Genomic DNA, 19,169 nt, shown 5'->3' with positions numbered 1-19,169 from the left:
TGACTTTATGCTTTGCACAAAGTTTCTCTTGCTTAGGAACTTCGTTCCTCAGAAAGAAAGTTTTGAGAATATCAAAGTTAATTCTCTTTTCACAAGTCAAAGTAAAGTTAAAACTGTACAATCACTAATATGATCTACAGAAACAAGACACGATAACAAGTAATTTACCGCTCAAGAAAGGGTGCTTCAATACGCACTGTATGTCAGTTTAATATAACCAAATTGCAAGTTTCAACTGATTTTTGGTAGTTTTTTAAGCTCCTTTTATGCTGCTAGTCACGTGGATTTACATGTCAAATTCAACTGTTGATTGGTTGTAGATAATGATGTCGACAGAATGTAAACACTTTTCCATAACGTCACTTTTTCAGTGTAAATTTGATGTCATGGGAAATTTGTTAACCATGTAGAAGTTTTGTCGAATATTCTGTATCAATAACAGGTTGATTCGCAATCCAATCGCAAAGAATCTGATGCAATATTTTTGAGTCGTAGTATTGTTTTGCTGGTTGTTGAGGTAGTTCGAGTTTGAGTTTTAGTTTGACTTCATGAATGACGATTGTGTACTAATAATAGTTGCTAAATATAAATGTTGAACAAAATGATCAAATTCGTTTGGCTTCGATAGAATGTAGCATTAAAATTCGCTTGTCACACTATTCTAGCTTTAAGGCTTGACATGACCTTGAAGCGCTATTCAATTTGATTTCTGAGTTGTTAAGCTTAGCCGCAATATCGCCGGCCCTGTTTTCCATCGCGAAAACATCTTTTCCAAATAGTACTGGGGCGAGCTTCACTACTGGTCTCTTGTACACTCCGTCGTTCGTTCGAACTATCGCTGATCGAATCACACCGTCAGACCCATCGATGGTCTCCGTAACTCGACCTAGATTGTAATATCCACGCTTATCGCTGTCTTCGATCAACCAAACGAGATCGCCTTCTTTAAGGGTTTCGTTCGCCGTAGATCGCCATTTTTGCCGATTGTTCAGAGTTGGCAGATATTTTTTACGAAATCTGTCCCATATGAGATTTGCATAGGCTTGAGTTTGTAGAAAGAGCTTTCGGTGATCAACAAATTCTTCCGCGCATGGTAGATAGGGTAAGCAAATGCTCCTGTTGCCAAGCAAGAAGTGATTGGGGGTCAATGCTTCTAAGTCATTAACATCTGAACTGACTGGAGTCAAAGGTCTCGCGTTCAACGTCTGCTCAACAATACACATCGTTGTTGAAAGAACGTCCTCGGTGACTGATCTGTTCCCCAACACTGCATACATTGCTTTCTTGCAACTTCTCACCAACCGCTCCCATACTCCTCCAAAGTGAGGTGCTGCGGGTGGGTTGAACTTCCATCTGATTCCTCGTTGAATTAGATGTTCTTCAATCCCTTCTTTGTTCCATTCCGCAACGTACTCTGCAAACTCTCTTTCAGCTCCAACAAAGTTTGTCCCGTTGTCACTGATGATTGTACTCGGTTTGCCTCTTCGCGCAATAAATCTCATTATTGCATTGAGACAACTATCTGTGTCCAACTTGGGTACCACTTCTATATGCACCGCTCTCATAGTTAGACAAGTAAAGAGACAACACCATCGCTTTTCGTTTCTTCGCCCAATCTTCACAATGAAAGGGCCAAAGTAGTCAACTCCAACATTTGTAAAAGCTGTAGAAGCATCTAACCGTTCTTCGGGTAGACCTGCCATTACTGGTGCTATCGTTTGTGCTCTGCCCTTTCTGCAGGTTACACACTTGTTCTTGATTGATCGCAAGGCATTTCGTATGCCTAGGATCCACATCTTCTGTTGAACAATGTTTCTCACATGCTCAGTGCCTTCGTGTTGATTGTCCATGTGCTCGTTTCGCAAGAATAATTCAACCGCAAGATGTTTCCAATGTAACAGTATTGGATGCTTTGCATTGAAGTCCAAATGACTTTTGCCTATTCTTCCTTTGGCTCGAATAAGTCCTTCTTTGTCTAGGAAGGGTGAGAATTGTAGGATTTTGCTGCCTTTTGGAATTTCCTTTTCAGCTTGGAGAGATTTCATCTCTTCACCAAACTGTTCTTGTTGTAGTAGCTTGAAGATTGTTGCTTTTGCTTTTGCTCTTTCTTCGATGCTAACTATGAGTGTTGCTGGTCTGTGTTTGTTCAATGCTCGCTGTACGTATGCCACTGTTTTTACTAGTCTATTAAAATTACTGAATCGTTCCCACTGAATAACAGCTTTCTTCTGTTCAGCTTGTATCATGAATACTGATGAGGGTATATTCTCTTCATCTGATGCAAAGATTAGGTTCACTTGCTCTGGCCATTCACTTTCTGGTCGTTTTAACCAGGCCGGCCCATTGAGCCACTCACTTCTCTTGAGTTCTTCAATGTTGATTGCTCTGGTGCCAATGTGCGCTGGGTTGTTGATACCGCTAACATGTTTCCACTGTGAAACATCAGTTGTATCTAGTATCTCAGCTACTCGATTGGCCACAAACACTTGTTGTTTGCGATGGGAACTGTGTATCCACTGCAATACCGTAGTTGAGTCTGACCAAAAACTGCAACTATTTATCTTCATTTCATGTTCCTTGACTATCTGTTCTTTCAACCTCACTGCCATGACTGCCGCTTGCAACTCCAATCGTGGTATTGAAAGATGCCTCATCGGTGCCACTCTGCATTTTCCGATGACAAATGCTAAGTCAGCTGAGTATTCTTTTGGTTGTGAGCGTAGATAGGCCACTGCACACATCGTGTCTTCAGATGCGTCAGCAAACACATGTAGCTCAGTTTTATCCCTCTCTCTGTTGAAGTATCTTCTATCGATGCTGGTTTCAGCCACTATTGGAAGTTGTTCTTTCCATCTCAGGAATTCTTCTTCTTCACTAGGCTGCACTTCGTTGTCCCAATGTTGTCCATTCTTAGTCCAGATGCCTTTCAGAAGTCGTCTCATATGAACACTGAACGGAGCAAACAATCCGATCGGGTCGAATACTGAAGCTACCAGTGACAGAATCTTCCTCTGGGTTATAGGTGCTTCAACTTCCTTGTTTGTACCTCTGCATACTTGAAGGCTATCATCAGTAACGGTCCATTGTAGTCCTAGCACTGAGGATCCCTCCGTACTGGGTTCCACTTCGACTTGCTTTGTGTTGCTGATTGACTTCAAGTCCTCTGGGATTGCTTCGGTAACCTCATCGTTGTTGCTTATCCACTTCTTCAGCTCGAATCCGTGTTGTGAGAGAAGAGGTTGTAGCTGATTGAAAACTTGAATTGCTTCTTCAGGGGTTTCTACCGATTTGATGAAATCGTCCATGTAGAAGTTGTTTTGTATTGCCTTTGCTGCAATTGGATACTCCCTTTCGTTGTCCAGTCCCACTCGCTTGAGAGCATAGTTTGCACAAGTTGGAGAACTCTTAGCTCCAAATACGTGACGTTGATATTCGTATATCTGAACAGGTTCGTTAGTTCTTGGACGCCATAAAAACCTCAAGCAACTTCTATCCTGTTCAGGAACTTGCACTTGTAGAAACATCGATTCGATGTCGGCTGTTAGGGCTATTGGTCCTTCACGGAATCTGAATATTGTTCCAATCAACCCATGTAGCAGATCAGGTCCTGCTAGTAGCTTATCATTTAGGCATACTTCTTTGTACTTTGAGGCAGCATTGCAAACACGTCTCACTTTGCCAGGCTTGTTCGGGTTTAGCACTGGATGGTGTGGCAAATACCATTCTTTCCCGAAGTTGCCTTTCATTTCGGACTCGTCCAATATCTTTACGAATCCTTTTTCTACGTCTGTATTTATTGACTGTTGATACAAATTCTTCAGGTTTGGGTCTCTTTGGAATCTTCGCTCCAGTGAGTAAAGCTGACCCAAGGCTGAGCTGTAGTTGTTCGGTAGGTTTGGCTCTGGTTCACTCCACAGCATTCCCACTTCTTACCGCTCGCCTGTGAACTTTGTCGTACTCTCTAGCATCTTTTGTGCCTGCCGTTCCTTTTTTGACTGACTGACGACGTTGATTTTGGAAGCATAGGTTTCTATGTCCCACCAGGTTTGGATATTCTCTGCCACTTTCACAACTTCAGTGAAGGCGAAATGACAAACATTTTGTCTTCTTTTGCCCGTCATGGGTCCACTGACTACCCATCCTAGCTCTGTTAGAACGGCGAAAGGTTCACTTCGTGTTCCTATCTTATAGTCCAATGGGCGTTGTAGCTCATAAGCATCTTGACCAAGGATGATGCCAACTTCCATCAAGTTGAAGCTTTTGTTGGGTAAAACACAAACTACAACAACAACACACTGTTGTAGTTGTAGTTTGTGTTTCCCAAGGAGATTGACGGGTGTGCAAACGCTTCGATTGAATGCACCTTTGAATGTAGTCCCTTTATTTTGAGAGGAAACCTTTCTGTCTTCAGATCCTTCGTTCCGTGTATGCCAGCTATGTTGAGCGTCACACCGGTGCCTTGAGCCCGTAACTTCTCTTGCACACTTTGATTGATGAATGAAACCGTTGATCCACTATCGAGGAAAGCATATGTGTTCAGCCTGTTGCCACCGCTCTGTATTGAGACAGGAACTATCTGAAGAAAGCTAGTAACTTCGTTACTCTGGTTGATTGTTGCTGCGCTTACGTTGACTGCGTGATTGCCCTCGTCCATTTGGTTTTCTGAGTGTAGCAATCGGTTGTGCTTCTTGATGCATCCATTGATGCCGCACGCATTGACTTTACAATCTTTGATTGCATGTCCTTTGCCTAGACATCCGTAACATAAGCGTTGCTTTCTCACTGCTGCGTACCGATCATTCACAATCATATTCCTGAATAGTGGACAGTTCCATATTTTGTGAGTGCCATCAGCTAGCGGACAGTGATCACTTTGCGTTTGCTTCGTTTCTTTCACGTTGGAACTTGCACTGAAGTTCGACGTTTTCGAGAACCGTTTGTCTTTATTTGTGCTTCTTCGGTCTTCTTCTCTTCGCTCTCCCTTGAAAGCTGAAAACCCTTCGTGCACGAATGCTATCCTAGATAGCCACTTTTCAAACATAATCAGATCAGGCCAATCTTCATCTTTATCATCAACATAGAACCACCACTTCTCTTTGAGAACTTGGGGTAGTTTATCTACTGCCATATAGAGTGTCGAGCTTGATTGCAGATCACCAATCTGCTTGTACTCTTTGAGCACATTCACAAAGTTCGAAACAATAACTGAGAAACTGATCAGACCTGTTGAGTCGTGTGGTTTCACCTGACTTGCTTTGCGAAGACTCTCCAGTTGTGCATCAATGATCATATGAGGCCTTCCAAATTTCATCTCCAGAATATTCCATGCAGCACCATAGAATTGTCCAGAATAGCCCATTCCAGAAATTGCTGACCTTGCCTTGCCTGTCAGTAGAGTCTTCAGATGGCTCATCTTCTCTGAGTCTGGTATTGGTCGTTGATCCACTGTAGCAATGAACATACTAGACCACTCCGGCCATTCGAGAGGGTTTCCATCGAAGTTGTTCAACTTCAGCTTTGGTAGGTTATTGCTACCTGCATACCCACTGTTGTATCGTAGTAGACCAGCTCTGGGGGAAACGTCCCGGTCTTCAACACTTGAGGATCGGTCTCGTGAACTGCGATATTGTGAGAAGTGACTATGCCTGTTCACTTCAGGGGTTACTTCGAAGCGAGCTGTTGATCGTTCTGGTGTTAGAAGGTTGTCAATCCTGCTGGCCCAGTCTGAGACATCTCTCTTCTTGGGGGTCCAGTTGAAGGGTGATTTGTCTCGAGCACCAGTTGATTGGGAACGAGCATCATCGTTCTCTAATGCTGTTCTCTTCACTTTGCGCTCTAGCTCACGCTCTTCCTCCAGCAGTTGATGCTTGGTTTCCAGTTCCTTCATTTGTATTTCCAGCTCTAGCCTCCTTCGCTCAAACCGTGCTTGTTCGAGTCGCATCTTGGTTTCGAATTCGATATCGAATTTTTTCATCCTTTCCTCGCGCCTTTGCTTTGCTGAAGATGTTTCCGAAGCATTCTCCGTCTCTTGGCCGCTTGCTGTTGCTCCATTTTGCACTGTTTGAGCAACTGGGTTGTCCGTTTGGTAGTTGTTGCTCTCGTTGTCGTTCACTGCTTGGGTTGCGTTGCTTTGCTCTGCATTCATTTCTGGTTGCGTGCCTTTGCTTATATATGCAAGCCAATGATAGTCCAAACTTGCTTTGCACTTCCTTGCTTCTTTCAGATGCTCTTCAACAAAATTAGCTTGATAGGGCACAAGCTTGTTTCGACGCTGCAGTTGCTTGGGTATTTCTTCCTCTAGAAGGTGAACAGTCTGTTGGTAGATGACCTTTAGTTTGTTGGGTCGATCTGAATCTTCAATAATTTTGTAGCCAATCCCTGTTTTGGTGTTGACTTCTTCTAATAAATCTTGGAACTTCTTGTCGTACCTTTGTGTTGTTGATTGAAGCTCCTCTCTGCTGATTGTGTTAGGATTGCCTGATTGCCTTTTGCTTTGCTTGCTCCTTTTTTCTTCAACGTAATTTGTGAAGTGCACTCGCAACTTTCGCTCTGCCTCACTGGCGTTGCGCTGTTGATTTGTTTGATTCTCTTTGGGGGGTGCCTTCGGCACTCTCTTCATCAGATTGGACAGCAGTTTGCCTTCCACTGTCCGAGTCGGCGGACCAAATGTAACGGCTGCTCTCCTATCAAAGTCAAGGAAAACTTTACACCGCCCAGTTCGTTTCAGCGGTTTCAAATCTGTCCGGATATTGTGTTTTTGCAGTTAACTTTTGTGAACTGTATTATCCGCTATACTGTAAAATACCGTTGCATTACTTGTTGCTCAATTACTCCTGATAACTAATCGCTCAGCTTTGCTGAATAACAAACTTGTTTCATTCAGAATAACAAAATAATTCAAATTGAAACACTCAAGTTTTGCTTGAGTTTTGGTTAATAACTCAATTTATAAACCGAATTTTGGAAATCCCGCTTCGAAATGTTGTAGCCCTATAACTTGGCTAAGACTCGGCAAAGTTTCAACCTGCTACGGTTAGCAGTTGTAAAACAGGGCCTTTTACCCGTTGCAAATCTGACAATAATAATAATTTTCTTCTAACTTTAATGTTAGCAAGTCTCTCTATTGGTTTCAATAACACCAATTTCGAACTAGAGTAGGCTTCGTTAAAACCAGTAAGAGAAACTGACTTTATGCTTTGCACAAAGTTTCTCTTACTTAGGAACTTCGTTCCTCAGAAAGAAAGTTTTGAGAATATCAAAGTTAATTCTCTTTTCACAAGTCAAAGTAAAGTTAAAACTGTACAATCACTAATATGATCTACAGAAACAAGACACGATAACAAGTAATTTACCGCTCAAGAAAGGGTGCTTCAATACGCACTGTATGTCAGTTTAATATAACCAAATTGCAAGTTTCAACTGATTTTTGGTAGTTTTTTAAGCTCCTTTTATGCTGCTAGTCCCGTGGATTTACATGTCAAATTCAACTGTTGATTGGTTGTAGATAATGATGTCGACAGAATGTAAACACTTTTCCATAACGTCACTTTTTCAGTGTAAATTTGATGTCATGGGAAATTTGTTAACCATGTAGAAGTTTTGTCGAATATTCTGTATCAATAACAGGTTGATTCGCAATCCAATCGCAAAGAATCTGATGCAATATTGTTGAGTCGTAGTATTGTTTTGCTGGTTGTTGAGGTAGTTCGAGTTTGAGTTATAGTTTGACTTCATGAATGACGATTGTGTACTAATAATAGTTGCTAAATATAAATGTTGAACAAAATGATCAAATTCGTTTGGCTTCGATAGAATGTAGCATTAAAATTCGCTTGTCACACTATTCTAGCTTTAAGGCTTGACATGACCTTGAAGCGCTATTCAGTTTGATTTCTGAGTTGTTAAGCTTAGCCGCAATACCTTCTTAACCGTACAATGTTGATTCAAATGGGAAATGATTTTTTTGCTGAAATAGAGTACTTTTGAAATGCCTTTTTCTTGGAGTGCATTTTTTCCCTTCTCTTGCGCAGGAAAAAACATCACTCCTTTTCCTAGTTTCCAAGCAAACATTTGTTTTTTGACCAATTGTGAAGACTTTTTTGTTTTGAACAATATAAAAGCTACTTTATTTATACTAATATTGTCTATCCATGTTTTTGTATGTACAAAGAGACCGTCTTTTTTTCTGTTCCACGGTGAGATGATTAAAAAAGGATCAAATTAATCTAATAGTGCTCTCTTGCTCTGGTGCTCCTGCTTGATTTTTTCTTAGCCTTGTAAATCAAAGTAAAAAATGGTCACCAAAAAACAATTTAATATCATTATTAAACATGTTTTTGATGTGAAAAGAAAATTTTTTAAAAAATATATAATCAAATTTCAAAAAAATGATCTCCGGTAAAATACAATTATCTTAATAGAAAATGAAAATATGTTTTTTACGGATGAGTAGGTTTCTGTTATAACATTAAAATTGCAGAGTAATTGATACCATAGATTTAGCGGATACATCATATTGATGTATGTATTCAATTTCCTTTTAAAGAATTTTTATTGATAGAATTGTTCTCGCATAAAAACTTTATTGAAAAATTCAGTACACATTTACCTCGGTTCAAACGTTGAAAAAAAAATTTCTCATCTAAAAATTGAGAAAATAGGACGTTGAAAGCTTTTGCAGGACGTATAATGATGGGGCAGCTACTATTTTGGCTCTTATTATAGAAACCACAGGGGGAGGTCAATTCTCAAAATCTGTTAAAAGTTACGACGACACTTTTGTATTATTGACTGTTTTTCAAAACTAAATCTGTTACTTGCACTTTTTGAACTAAACTGGGCCTGAGCTCGTCAAGAATTATTAGGGTTGGGTTGATTCCAAAATTCGGTTTCTTTTGCATGCGGCTGCACAAAACGTGCAACCCATAAACTGCTTCTCAAAACGAACTATCGATATTGTAATGAATTAAATTGAGAATGGTGGGGGAATTTCTTCCTGCAATTCCCGGAGGACAAGTTTTTTGTGTGTTTATTCATTTCCTATTATATCTTTTCCACATCTTACCATGTCAACTGATTAGAAAAAGTATTGAAATTAAAATTATTATCAAAATTTGCCCCCCAAGGGGTAGCAAATATGACAATATACGCTTAGCGTGGTTTTAAAGTATATCCAAATTGGTATGTGTAGAGCACATATTTTGCCTATTTTTTACTTATACTATTTTTACTTTTCCTTATCGTACTTTCGTAACAAAAGACCCACCCATTACATTATGATTTAATCATACGCCAAAGAATTGTATCTTAGATAGCTTCCCCAATTTTGTGATATTCCTTTTACTTTAATATCACAATTGTATTGTACGGCGTTTTCCTTTTCATATCAATGGTACAATATTGCTAGAAGTATCCATAAATGAATGGTAACTAGCTGATTAAAATATGGAATAAAGGTGGAATGACCGCTAGTGCGCAATTAATAAGCGCTTTATTACCTCAAAATTAAGCCTGAACAAAAGCGATGCCCTGAAGTAAAAGAGGCATAATTAGCCCAAAATAGGGAACAGACCACGAACGCTACAAACATCCAGTTCAACGTGCTCTGAAGAGAAATTTAGCTGTAAAAAAGAAAAAGAAAATAAGTTCAGCCCATAAATCAGTCATTTAACCAGCCGAATTTGCTCTGTTTTTGTAAATCAGGTGTGGTCTAAAAAGGCAACTACGGAAAAAAATGGCAAAAAATAAGGATTTTTTTTCAATGAGAAAAGACAATCCGAAAGCATAAAAATAAACATTTTCTCTAGAGTGCTAATTTGAACCGATGAAAAAGACCCTCTTGACTATAGACTAATGAAAAAATATATTTAAATTATTTTAATTTCTTTATATAATTCTCCACTGTCTAGTAAACGATTGGAAATAAGGCGAAGGGAAGTTTGTCAGGCAGACATTAGGTCATCTAATTTTTTCACCTAATGTCTACCAAAATTTCTTTCGCCTAATATCACACGCCCGCTCATTTCAAAAACAAATTGCTCAAAATTCTAATTTCAGGACGTGAATTTTGCAGACCCCTAATTTATTGTGCAAAAAGATTAAAATTATCCGTGGCCGCAAAAATTTTCTCAAAACATTCATTCCTGTTTCGCTTGTTTCAAAAATCGAATTTCAAATTAGCGCAAAAAGCAATTTCAAAAATTACTGCACGTCAAATGAAGTGGAAAAAACGGGGCTGAGAAAAGATTATCTTAAAATTTATGAGTTTGAACAAAAAAGTGACATCTAAAATTTACGTGTAAAGTACATGAACAACTCTTATATTACATGAATTGTTTTGTTTTTCACTGCAATACAATATTTTCAACAACAATATATTCTTTTCTCTCGCTTCCTTCAATTTGAGGCGCTTTTCTCTCCCGAATAATTTAAAACCTCCTTTTTGTCTCTAACGCAATTTCCTACCGATATTTCTTTCCCTTTTCCCTCAAGATTAGTTTTATAGCACCAGGAAAAGGCGGATAAAAAATAACCCGCGGGGTCGGCCAAACAGAAAATAGTTTGTAAACTTTCCGCCACGGATGCAAAAATATTTTTCGCTCTAAACATTTGTTAAGGTAAGTTAAACCCTTTGTTATAAAGTTGGATCTTGTAGTTATATTGAGGATTTACTACGTAATAGGTTTTTTCATTCAGCATTTTATTCTGACCGCTGGATACAATTCCCTGTGAAATAATTTTTTGTATCGGCGTGAACTTGTTACGTGTATTCGCTGAACTTTAAACTCAAGTTCAAAGCTCTTTTTAACCGATTGGACTTGATTATGATAAATATAGCGTTTTATACAGCCATTTTTATATTCCAATTTATTTAAGCGTGATTTTTTACATGGTCTTATTTTTAAATAATTCTCAGCCCTAATTTTTTCCTGAAATAGTTGGAAATTGTTCTGCCAAAATCAACCGGCAGTTAAAAGGTAAATATTTTCCGTTTGTGCCCCCCCCCCTCAGTACGTTATACGCCCCCAGTTCCAGAACACGTGCAATTATATTACACATAAAAAACGTTACGGAAAAATATACCGGCACGTGTGCTTGGAGGGAGCAAATAATATGCACCCGATAAGCTGTTCGGAGGTGCCAAAATGAAGGTATCAGGTAAATTTTTTCGAACAGAAAAAAAAACAATTCTGATAATCGGAATAGTGCTGAATTGTTAATATTTTACCGATCAAAACAAAAATAAATCGAACAACCCAGCTAGTGGTAGAGTCATAGAAGCTCAACGCCATATATAATTTCACTACCAAAATTCGAACCGAGCAAAAAATCTACTGAACAACAAGCTCACTCAAGAAAACAAGATTGTCTATCGTAAAAATTGAAACAGCCAGACTGGTTTTAAGCCCATTCTTTTGTTTAAGGCAAATAGTTAGAACAATTCGATTTAGTGCATTGGGTTATATTATTGTTCCGACCCCTCTTGAGGGGGGGGGGGGAGGAACTATATACTCAAATGGGTTTTTTTGTTCAGTCAATTTTGGCCGATCGATATATTCATCGTAGAGAGTTGAGACTGGTATCATTAGAAAGCTTGTCCAGCGTAGAATATGGAATTAAAAAGATTTTTTTATTTTCGTTTTTGACAGGGAGATATCGAGGTTTAAACTTTCGAGAAATTAGAGTAAATTCCGTTGATTTCATTCAACTTTTATCGGAATTTTTTTACTAAAATTTCGCCAATTTTGATAAAATTTAATAAAATTTTTCAAAAAAATGTTTTTAGTTTTTACGTTTAAAGACAAAGTAAATTGTCGGCTATTTTCATTGAATTTTTGTTGTCACAAATTCCGGCTAAATATTTCACAAAGTTCAGACTTTTTCATCAAAAACAGCACGAAATAAGTTTCTTTAGTCCACTCTGATTCAATTTGAAGGAAGTGCACGCCCAAACACCACTAACACAATCTTTGTAGACTGAAAAGGGGGCTAATTCCACTTCAACTTCCGTCGAAAGTGCTCTGTAAATAAAAATTTGCCGTTTTTGCTAACTTTATTCGTTGATTATCAAAAACGCAGCATTTATTTTTGATTTTTTTAACTAACAAAATATCTATATCAATGACATTCCAAAATTTAAATATTCCTAATGCACAATCAGCATTAGCAGGACTAGTTCTGTACCAATCTTGGACGCTACAATCCAAAAATAATTCGGATTGTCATCAGTCGGATTTTTTTTTTAAAAAATCGATCTTTTTTGTATTAATCAATTAACAGAACATTTCAAATCAAAGCTCACTAGTGATAGGTACTATTGGCTTCCTAGTAAGCTTGAAATTTATTTATCTAAATGATTGCTTGAAAGCCTACGGTCGTTTAGCCTTTAAAATATTTGATTTTTAATTGAAAAATGGCTTATTGAAATGGCAAAGAGTGCTCTTTTTTTCCGGTGAATTCAAATTTTGTATGTATTGAGGTTTTACGCCTTAAGTTATGGTGTTCTGGCTTTGATACTACTAGATTTCACATGTTTTTTTTTTATTTTTTTTGTATTTGCCCATTTTTCATGTTTTCTAGTTCTGTCAAGTTATCACGTTAATGTCAGGTCAAATATAACATTTTTCGCGTTCGTTCAAAATAACGCACAAGACAATTGATAATAATTAAATCCTTAAAGATATAGATTGTGGTTCTTTACCGCTTCGACAGTACTTTCTGCAAGAATTTAATTGAATTTTTAAAATTTGTCTTTAACTGTCGTTTTTACGTTGTCTTTTTAGTCGTATTTAATTTCCTGTACAATGACCCAGTTTGATTGGCTTTTCCTGGAAGAGTAGATGAGTCGATGTTCTGATATTAGAAGATTGATAATGGCTTTCATGACTTTGAAAACAACTGTTTTCCAAAATGAAAAAAAAAAGACATTTCAACTTCGCAATTTTGTTCTTTTTATTGTCTGTTTGTTACCTGCAGACAATAAAAAGAATTGGTGTCACAACAAAAGGGATTGGTGTCACAAAATCCAATGTTTTTAAAGAATTCGTTGTGACTTTACTGGCTTCGACACGGGTTTTTCACAAAAAAATGTAAATGAATTTTTGATTTTTGTCATATTTGACGCTGTTTTGTAGACGTAAGACTTGTTCTGGACAATTGCAGGTATCAAGGGCTTCCTTTGGAAGAATAAACGAACCTATTCAAAATTTTCATTTCGTAATTAATGGCTTTTATGTCTTTGGAAATTAATTTTTTTCGAAAAAAAAAGTATTATATAATTTTGAATTTTTTCTTTTTTGTCTAATTGTTGCTTATTTTCAGAATAGAGCGGCCACATAATACATTATCGGTGTTCAACGAAGGTGCAATTGAACATATTTTGGGGGCCAAAGTATGGCTTTACGGCTTCCAAAGCATTTTCTGGCAAATTTTAGTTGATTTTTAATTTGTTGTCTATTTGCTGTTCTTTCTGTAACTGCATAAAAAATTGAATACCAAGGGTTCTTAATTCCCTTCTATAGAAAATTGAATACCAAGGGTTCCTAATTACTTTTATGGAAATTAAGAACCAAGGGTTCTTAATTTCCCTTTTATATTGTTAACCTATGGGATATTTTAATTGATTCCTAATGGTTTTCATTATTTTGAAATTAACTGTTTTATTAAAAACAATTCAGCGAATTTTCTAACTTTAAAGTTTCTGTTGATTTTTGTCTAATTGTTACCAAGCTTTATTATGAACTGGTCAATAACCATTTTTTTTCTGCTGAATTACAATTATTTTATTAATTTTCAGTTTTTTCTGACACTATTTTGACTTTGTTATTAAGTTTTGTTTTTTACAGACATAAATTTTTTGATGTAATTAACGTTTGTTGTTGTTGTTGTTTGATTTTGCCGTTCGTCTTCGCTCGCTTTCTTAATATCGGCATATCTCATCAATCCAATGCATCATTTTTTACTACACGGAGTTATTTGTTTTGGAGGCTATTTATGCCAAAATTGTGGATGAGCGGGGTCGGAACCTTATATGCAATCGCACATTACCGAGCCGCCTTGTTTAAACTAAAGTTATTTCACTTCAAATTTTTTCTCAGCAGAAACAAGTTTGTTCGTGACTTATTTTTTTTATTTGATTATTGACAGCGTTTTTCACATAGCAGTTCCTCTTCCCCATTCAAACTACAGACATTCCCCCTACCCCCCCCCCCCAACACACACACACACACACACACACACACACACACACACATTCAAATCTCAAAGTTACGCCAAATCACAGAAACGAAAATTGAATTATCAGTTCTTTAAATACATTTTGTTTTCTATTAAAATAGTTTGTTGTAACGTTTTTATAACGTTTTTATAACAAAATTTCGGGAAAGATAAAAAAGTTTTGACAAAATGACATTATTTCTAAGCATACATTAAAACTTCAATCCTGTCTCTGGAAAAAAAGAACTCCAAATCAACCGGACAGAAGGAAATTACTTAATTCGAAAAAGTTTTGCTAAAGTTTGTTGTTGCTAACTTCAGCTGCTGGTTTTAAGTCAAAATAGTTCAAAAGTGCATTTTTTATTTACATTTCAGTTTCTGAATGGCTAAAGATAGCGAAAAACAAAAAAAATTCTTTCTCCTCTATGAAGAACTCAACAAACATATTTTGATATCAGTTGCAAAGTTATCACTAATTATTTCAATAAAAATTTTTTAAGAAGTTGAACTATTCCACAACAAAATATCAATTACAAATGAAATGAAGGAAACAAAATTTTTACGAAATTACTTGTTATATAATATTAGTTGATCCTATTGTGCTATTTGTAGTCCACCATCAACAATTGGATTCCACATTAAAAAGCATTAAAAATTTCAATAACTATGCCATCAGCAAACGTTACTTTTTTTTCATAGATCGATAGAAACAATTTTTGTCTACTGAATTTCACAGTTTTTTAAAGCTGATAACATCATCCTCATTTCTCAAGTGAACCTGGTTAATTTTTAAAGTTTTTTTCTGTTCGCAAATTTAATAAGGAATTTTTTAAACATGAAATAGACCGATGACCTGATTATGGTATAACCAATATAATTAAAGGAAACCTTTATTAAACAATTTTCTAGTCTTCAGAGAAAATTTAATCGTTTTTATCGTTTTTGTTGTCTTATTGTCAAGTAGTAAAAAAGAGACGAGTTAATTGCTATCCCAATCCCCAGCCCCTCCCCGCACAATTTGCTCAAAGGTAGTATTTTTTTAAAATCAATAATTCAAATTAAAAAAAAACCTCGAATAAGAAGTTTTTCAATTTTTGCCCTTCTTCATTCTTCTGGTCTACTAATATTCGATTTTGGAGAGAAGGAATGAGCTAAAAACACTAGCGACAATGGCACACCAGTGGTTCAAACAAACATCAACTTTTAACTTTTTGTAACATCTTTAAAATTTAAATTTAATTGAATTTACTATGACGGAACAAAAAGTCATACAAATTTCTTTACCTCTTTTTAACTACTTTTCGCAGAACCCAGTATTGGTGACCTTTATAAGAGAAATTAGGTCAGCAACCCAACAACTGGTTGATAAAAATTATTAACTCAAAATAACTTCACAGCTACAATTCTGGACACCGAAAATGGCGTTTACATTGATGTAGGAGGAAAATGGAAAAAACTGAATTTTTTGATAACTATTTTCCCCTAGTTCTTTATGTCTTCCATATCAAACTGAATCAATGTTGAATGCTGACATAGCCTGTAGATGCAAATTAAAACTGGGAAGAAGAAAAACAGTATTTTTTCAAAAAAAATATTTTAAAAAAAAACTATTTTTAAATGTAATTGCATACAGAGAAAAAAACCTGAAAGTGTAAATGTGCATCAGCATTATTTATTTTTTCTTCTTTTTCATACACCAAATAGCGTGCAATTTTATCATCCTGACTAACTAAGTGTGATATTTTTTCTGGTCGTCGTACATAATTGGTTATCACCATCTAAGGTGTTAGAAATTATATACATAAAATTTTCAATTTTTTCCCTTAAATTTCAATTACTCTCATATTTTTTTCAAAGAATATCAAAAATTGATCTATTGGTCATCAAAAACAAATTGGTACTACTCAACACACTTGACTTTTAATTTTCTTCAGGATATATGTTTGTACACACACAATACAATTTACTGTGCGTACTGCTTAGACGAAAAACTGTTAAGAAATTCTTTAAAAAATTGCTCTTTTTTTACATTTTCTGTTACCTTTTTTCTCAAAAGCAAGTAAACATTTATTAAAGTATTTTCTTTTTTTCGAATTTGTTGAGTTCACTGTTCAATAAATGTTCTTAACCGTTGTAGAAATGGAATTTCTAACTTAAGCTATCTTAAGAAATTTAAGAAAACTTAAGAAATTATGGCAAAGTACTAACCATGGGTTATTTCTCAGAAGTTTTTCCACATTAAAAAGCATTAAAAATTTCAATAACTATGCCATCAGCAAACGTTACTTTTTTTCATAGATCGATAAAAACAATTTTTGTCTACTGAATTTCACAGTTTTTTAAAGCTGATAACATCATCCTCATTTCTCAAGTGAACCTGGTTAATTTTTAAAGTTTTTTTCTGTTCGCAAATTTAATAGGAAATTCTTTAAAGATGAAATAGACCGAGGACCTGATTATGGTTTAACCAATATAATTAAAGGAAACCTTTATTAAACAATTTTCCAGTCTTCAGAGAAAATTTAATCGTTTTTATCGTTTTTGTTGTCTTATTGTCAAGTAGTAAAAAAGAGACGAGTTAATTGCTATCCCAATCCCCAGCCCCTCCCCGCACAATTTGCTCAAAGGTAGTATTTTTTTAAAATCAATAATTCAAATTAAAAAAAAGAATAAGAAGTTTTTCAATTTTTGCCCTTCTTCATTCTTCTGGTCTACTAATATTCGATTTTGGAGAGAAGGAATGAGCTAAAAACACTAGCGACAATGGCACACCAGTGGTTCAAACAAACATCAACTTTTAACTTTTTGTAACATCTTTAAAATTTAAATTTAATTGAATTTACTATGACGGAACAAAAAGTCATACAAATTTCTTTACCTCTTTTTAACTACTTTTCGCAGAACCATGTATTGGTGACCTTTATAAGAGAAATTAGGTCAGCAACCCAACAACTGGTTGATAAAAATTATTACCTCAAAATAACTTCACAGCTACAATTCTGGACACCGAAAATGGCGTCTACATTGATGTAGGAGGAAAATGGAAAAAACTGAATTTTTTGATAACTATTTTCCCCTAGTTCTTTATGTCTTCCATATCAAACTGAATCAATGTTGGATGCTGACATAGCCTGTAGATGCAAAATAAAACTGGGAAGAAGAAAAACAGTATTTTTTCAAAAAAAATATTTTAAAAAAAAACTATTTTTAAATGTAATTGCATACAGAGAAAAAAACCTGAAAGTGTAAATGTGCATCAGCATTATTTATTTTTTCTTCTTTTTCATACACCAAATAGCGTGCAATTTTATCATCCTGACTAACTAAGTGTGATATTTTTTCTGGTCGTCGTACATAATTGGTTATCACCATCTAAGGTGTTAGAAATTATATACATAAAATTTTCAATTTTTTCCCTTAAATTTCAATTACTCTCATATTTTTTTCAAAGAATATCAAAAATTGATCTATTGGTCATCAAAAACAAATTGGTACTACTCAACACACTTGACTTTTAATTTTCTTCAGGATATATGTTTGTACACACACAATACAATTTACTGTGCGTACTGCTTAGACGAAAAACTGTTAAGAAATTCTTTAAAAAATTGCTCTTTTTTTACATTTTCTGTTACCTTTTTTCTCAAAAGCAAGTAAACATTTATTAAAATATTTTCTTTTTGCGAATTTGTTGAGTTCACTGTTCAATAAATGTTCTTAACCGTTGTAGAAATGGAATTTCTAACTTAAGCTATCTTAAGAAATTTAAGAAAACTTAAGAAATTATGGCAAAGTACTAACCTTGGGTTATTTCTCAGAAGTTTCGAATTAAATTAGATTGAAAGAATAATGGCTAAGTAAGTTAGGACTTTAGAGGCGGTTTATTCAACAAATATTGATTTTGATGAGTACTGACAATTCTGACTTTGTCTGAACTGAACGGATTCATAACCTTTGATGAAACTTAAGATTTCTCAGCTCAAATTAGAGGTTACTTACTAAATTGGGGATGAACTTGTTTTAACCATGGGATTTTTTGGGACTTTTCGCATGAGATTAATTTATAAAAAGAAATCGGACTTGATTATATCTCTTTTATTTACTTTTGCGGAGTATATATACCGCTTGATTTTTGTACTTTCTTAGAGCTTCTTTTTGAATTTAATTTTTGTAAGTGAAGTCTCTCCTTTCTGTTGGTAAAACAGAGAGTTTTTAGCTAGATTTCGGCGTGTTTTTGTTATAGTTTTCTTAGTAGGCATAAGTAAAAGAAATTAACTGGTGTAAGTTAACTTTTGCTAAGTATAGAAGTGTGCCCGTTTTCCTTTATAAGTTAGTTTGGGCAGAAGGTCTATAAGAGAAGGAACTAAACTTAGGAATTATTTTCAAAACTTGTTGGAATTTAGAGGCTAAGGCCCCGAACCACCTTAGCTGAATTTTAAGTTCTACATTGGCGACCACAGAGGGATTATCAGAATTTGAAGTATGATTTAAAGCTCATGATTTAAGGAAAATGTGAAAGTTGTCTATATGTGATAACGTGAAAGTTCTAAACATATAAATAAGGCTTTAAAAAAATGCGATCTTTAAAAACCTTGCTTCGTTGTACTAGAACCAAAGTGACTTCAACTTCACTGAGAAATGTCATCACAAGAGGAACTTGGTCTCAAACAAAAAGTTGGCAAGAGTATCACAAAGTAGGCGGAAAGGGTTTACGAAAAATGCTATCGAGAAAATCTAGGAAAAACGGACCAAAAGTTGGATCGTCTGGCCCACTGGGTTTTCATCAACGGGCTACAAGTGGAGAGCCTGAGGAGTGAACTTCGTAAAGAGCCATTTGTGGGGTATGCTGTTAAGGTGGGCTTAGCTATTGACCTGGGAATCAGTAGTGCAACACAGCCTCAGCCGGTAACAATGCGGGACGATGATGATGATGCTTGGAGCACTACTGCGACGAT

At 35.8% G+C, this 19,169-nt stretch overlaps 2 protein-coding genes across 4 annotated transcripts in view; both read left to right on the top strand.

Annotated features, from left to right (window-relative positions):
* Positions 1-19,169, top strand: part of LOC142352794 (translocon-associated protein subunit delta-like) — a 576,117-nt gene that overhangs the window by 399,596 nt on the left and 157,352 nt on the right. The window lies entirely within an intron of this gene.
* Positions 1-19,169, top strand: part of LOC142352819 (netrin receptor UNC5B-like) — a 100,847-nt gene that overhangs the window by 28,353 nt on the left and 53,325 nt on the right. The window contains exon 1 of one of the 2 annotated variants that reach the window (XM_075404959.1): positions 10,524-10,616. The exons of the other annotated variant lie outside the window; for it this stretch is intronic. The gene's annotated coding sequence lies outside the window, so the exon portion shown is untranslated. Of the gene's footprint in view, positions 1-10,523; positions 10,617-19,169 lie in introns of those variants that run through there. 2 annotated transcript variants of the gene reach the window in all.

This window comes from Convolutriloba macropyga, chromosome 14 (assembly GCF_964194025.1).
Source record: "Convolutriloba macropyga chromosome 14, txConMacr16.3, whole genome shotgun sequence".
Lineage (NCBI taxonomy): Eukaryota > Metazoa > Xenacoelomorpha > Acoela > Convolutidae > Convolutriloba > Convolutriloba macropyga.
This window is presented reverse-complemented; position numbering and strand designations above follow the sequence as displayed.